Raw genomic sequence first — 5,063 nt, 5'->3', positions numbered from 1 at the left:
ATATAGTCATATGTTTTAATATAACAATTCTGATCTCTTGGGTGTTAGTGTGTTTGTGACAAGACACTATTTTTAAGTTTCGCTCATCGCCATCATTTTCTAACGTGTCCTCGCTCATTTCTCTCGGCGCGCGCACAGGATGCTGAGGTAGAGGAGACGCGCGTGCACCAGATGGAGCTGCTGCGTGGGCTGTGCATTCCCGCGGTGACGTATCTGCTGCACGCTGTGCTGAGCGGCACGGGGCAGCACCGCGAGTGTCTACAGCTAGCCGACGTCGTCGCCTCCGACAATCACCAGCTGTACAAGGTGCGCCGACCGTCCGTCCGCCCGACCGACTGTAACCGACCGACCGACCGACCGCCCGACTGTGACCGCCCGACTGACCGACCGACCGACCGACCGACCGCCCGACTGTGACCGCCCGACTGACCGACCGCCCGACTGTGACCGACCGACCGCCCGACCGACCGACCGACCGACTGTGACCGACCGACCGACCGACTGTGACCGACCGTCCGCCCGACTGTGACCGACCGACCGTCCGCCCGGCTGTGACCGACCGTCCGACCGACCGACCGCCCGACTGACCGACCGTCCGACCGACTGACCATCCGCCCGTCCGACCATGACCGACCGTCCGTCCGACCATGACCGACCGTCCGTCCTACCATGACCGACCGCCCGTTCGACCATGACCGACCGTCCGTCCGACCATGACCGATCGACCGTCCGTCCGACCGACCGACCGACCGACCATGACCGACCGCCCGTCCGACCATGACCGACCGCCGTCCGACCATGACCGACCGTTCGTCCTACCATGACCGACCGCCCGTCCGACCATGACCGACCGTCCGTCCGACCATGACCGATCGACCGTCCGACCGACCGACCGGCCGTCCGTCCGACCTACCGCCCGCCCAACCGGCCGTCCGTCCGAACGACTGACCGAAACGACATTAGTCTTAAAATTAGTCCCTAATATTAACTTTTACTCGTAGACCGGACCTCTATACACTGCGTATAAGAAACTGTAAGTGTAATTTTGTTTTGGATAATGGTACACGAACTTTCGAGGAGGGTTGGATCATTTCTTTGGTTTCGTTTGGGTTGGGTTAGTAGAAATCAGAAATTATCGAAACTGGGACTGGGTTGGTTTTTCACACGTTTCCGTTTTGTTCTTTTTCCTTTTTCTAGTCCGACTTTATTTTTAAGGTTACTACCATTGACTTACTAGTTGGAACTAGTAATTCATCGCTAACTTTATAGCTGGATGGTGTCATTTCGTAAGCTAAATGAACCTTTGCGGGGTAGTAGTATAGTCAATCTTTGTCCTTAGAGACTGTCTAGGCCTTCACGGCACACGTTCGAGGTGCTTCGCTAAGTTTACCTATCCACCTGCCATAATTGACAGGCAGCATTAGTTAGTCAGTCGACCAATCATCAATTCTAAATTATGATGCTTTGCGTCAAAGTGCCTCAAAGTCAACAATTTGGAAAAACGGGTGTAAACTCTGTGGCTTGACTGCCTTAGCAACAATTTTCAAGAGAGAGTCGCTATATCACTTTATTGACGGATAGGTTGTGCATGCTTGTGAGCGTGAGTAGGGGCTTGCTTACGTGCGTGTGCACGCGGGTGTAAGACGGTGCCACCAGAATGAGCATTCTGTGCACCTTTCGCCCAGGGGTCTCAATAAGCCTGAAGTAAGAATGCAGGAAACCACAACGGTACGCAGTAGCCCTTCATTTCCACACGGTTTCGAACATGTAAACACGTCGAAGTTTACGTTCCGGAAAATCTGAAAAACTTGCACTTATGCGGCGTAGCGAGTGAACTCGATCGTGGGTAATCTGGCAGTAATCACTCTTCCACAGTAACGCAGCTCAGCAGTTCTGTTAGTGAAAGTCTCATAGTGGTCGAATCGGCATGTAAAACTAATAAGCGAAAACCAGCGAAGAAATTGCACGTAAGTGCACCCGAAACACGGTGTGGCATGCGGCGGATGCACGTGCATGACCTAGCAGACCAGCAATGCTGGGTGCGCCCTGTGATTTACGTCTCTCGCGCGCGGGCATGCGTTTCTTGTTCTCTGAGGGACGGCGTAAAGCGACCATAGCACGATCGAAGAACGTTTTTTTCATCCCGTTGCTGCCCACGTGTGCAATCCAGCGGTTCTTCCAATACTGCCATGCACTATACTATACTGTCAAGGTGACCTTGAGATACACTCAAGATAGAATTTAGATATTTGCAATTGATTAATGGCTGGTGTAGCATTCCTAGCGATGATTGCCTAGATTGAAATCTCTGTTTCTTTGCTCACAGCTGTTCTCATGGCAACTGTGTGAGTGCACTGACAAACCACCTCCTGCCCTGTTTGTTGTATTTTTTGCTTACCAACCTTAGCACATAATTCGTACAAGTAAATCGTGCAAAATGCGATATACTCGCCAAACACCTTTTTATGACGACGATTTTTTTTGGCATCAAGGCTGAATGAACGTATTCATCATTTCTTGCTGTTGTCAGATCGTTTGGCCGTACGAATCTTCTTTAGAGTTGGCGTTCATCTCGTATATTATAACCAGGAATTTCGTAATATATTACCGGGAGCAAGTAATGCGTACATCACAGAGTTTAATTGAGTAAATCAGTGTAAAATAGTCGACTGTGATTTACTCCTGATATGATGAATAGCCTGACCGCGGCGAGAAATTGCTGCAGTACGAGTACGCCTGCTGCTACCATGTAGTCTGGTATTGAAACAGAAGCTAGAAACTGACGGTCTTCCTTTATTCTCGCAGGTATTCCAGAAGGAGGAACTTCGGAGGTTCCTGGAGAAGATGCGGGATAGCTCGGTGGCGCTGATGGAACAGGGTATGGATCCCCAGGGATACGAACCGTCCCGGTGAAACCGAGCGTGTGGTAAAAACCGACAAGAACAATAACAACAAAAACAACCTGCAGGTGGCGCCACGACACGGACGTGCTTGTGTAATTATCGCACATGTAGGCAAGATTTCTGCGCGATGTGGAGATGCAATGAAAATGCAGTAAAAAAAAAAGGCAACCATTGCATTTCTGCACCTCAGCGCTCGAAGATATCCTCTAGCTGTTCATTATTGTTCGGTCTAACGTGTAAGTCTAGTGTATCTACCAGGGAGCCAAAGACCAAGAGGCCTGGATGGGCACGACACATCATACATGGCAGCCGATATATTGCTGACTCGGCTACAAAGCGTTTTTGCCTCTCGTGGTTTTGGCGGCATGTGGGGGCTGGACATCAGCAATCGTAACGACTATTGTGAAAAGTATCGGTTTGTTTAGGAATTCCCGTCGGGCCTGACCGCAATTCTCCCGCAAACATCTAAACATCGCGGTTACTGTGAAGCATCGCGAGCGATCTTTACACGCCGGCCAGCTGGGTAGCACCAGAGTCGCGTCACTGCACTAGGTATCTTAGATATGGTGTACCCTTTGTGAAGTTGGCGGGAATGGATAATTATTTTACTGTGCGCTTATTATTTACTCCGTATGTCAGAGCGTAAGCTGTGTTATGCACGAGAAAATAAACTATACGTACAGTCTGTGTACACTTTATATCATCTTAGATTATCATGTGGTAGCTTTTTTCATGCCCGCTTATGTGACCACGTGTAATTCTGTGTATCTCAATAAAGGCAATTGCTATGTGTTCGTATATATATGTAAATGCTTCAGTGTATATGTGTGACCTTGGTAATTCAAATTTAAATCCAGTGAGTAAAACTGAAGAAATACAAAAGTAAAGTATTATTAGAATATACAAAACATCATCCTGCTCCTGCCATATAAGTTCTTCTCTCATAATATTGCCTCTAGTGAAATTTGTTTGAATCTATTCACTGCGAATTTCAACGCCCTGCTAAGTGCATAGACTGACTCCACGTTGTTGTGTTGAACGGTCAGTTGTAGGAAGCTGTACACCTGAGCGGTGCGCATCTAAATTCCATGGAAAATACGCTTACATGTTGGTGAATGTTTTGCAGGTAAAAGCGCAATATGCGCTGCATTTACAATTCAAAATATATATCGTTTTTGCGCTCTTGTACGTTATGATCACATCACGTCTGTGTGTGAGCGAGCGAGCGTGCGTCCTGATTATATCAAGAGCGTATAGGCCTAGCTTCTTTATACGCTCTTGATTATATATATATATATATATAGAGAGAGAGAGAGAGAGAGAGAGCGATATAGATATCATTCGCTCCATGCGGCGTGCGCAGGGGCGTGTACAGGATTTGAACCAGGGGGGGGGGTCTAACCGTAACCCATACTTGCGAGCACGCGAAGGGGGGGTCGGGGAGGCCCTCCCCCAGAAAAATTGTGAAATTAGACCCCTCAGATGCGTTTTCTGCGCGAGCAGGGGGGGTCCGGACCTCCTGGACCCCCCCCCCTGTACACGCCCCTGGTGCGTGCGGTGTACTTGTGTGTTGCAGCGGAGCATATATGAACGGCATTTACAGGAAGTTATTGGCAGATAACAGGCGACAGAGAGTAGAGAAACATTAAGACTTTGGTAGTAAATACGTTTCGTGTTTATTTACCATATTTTTTATTGAAATGTTTCAAGTGCCTGCATGCATGTGGTCGAAACAACTCAGTGTGCATGCTGGGATAGATATATACAGACACACGTGTTATAATATGTGTGTTTATACATATAATTAGGAGTGAATATAATCTCTCACTAGAGTTATTCACTCCTGTCCTGATATAATAATATATAGTTATACGTTGATGTTGTACTCTGTTGTAATCAAGTTTTGCGCCCGCATTACAGAAAACTTCTTAACAAAAATGATTATGCGAGAATATTGATCATTTTTAGCAGTACGCGGTTACAGATATGCGGTGCACGGTCCAGTGGCGTAGACAGGTCCTCAGTTGTGTGGGGGATGATTTCGCTGTTATAGTTCCATCATAATGTATATGAAGAGTGTGCGTGAGTAGCGCACACCGCGAGCGCTTTGGCGCAAATCCCTTAATGGGTGGGGTCCAGGGGCCCGCCCTAGGGGCCCTG

General features: G+C 48.3%; 1 long non-coding RNA gene across 1 annotated transcript; it reads left to right on the top strand.

Annotated features, from left to right (window-relative positions):
- Positions 1–129: 129 nt before the first annotated feature.
- Positions 130–3,707, top strand: LOC106806742. Its single transcript, XR_001393580.1, has 2 exons — positions 130–306; positions 2,806–3,707. It is a non-coding gene; the product is annotated as an uncharacterized LOC106806742 (long non-coding RNA).
- The last annotated feature ends 1,356 nt before the right edge of the window (positions 3,708–5,063 follow it).

The sequence above is a fragment of the Priapulus caudatus genome, unplaced genomic scaffold, assembly GCF_000485595.1.
Source record: "Priapulus caudatus unplaced genomic scaffold, Priapulus_caudatus-5.0.1 Scaffold177, whole genome shotgun sequence".
NCBI classification, from domain to species: domain Eukaryota; kingdom Metazoa; phylum Priapulida; class Priapulimorpha; order Priapulimorphida; family Priapulidae; genus Priapulus; species Priapulus caudatus.
This window is presented reverse-complemented; position numbering and strand designations above follow the sequence as displayed.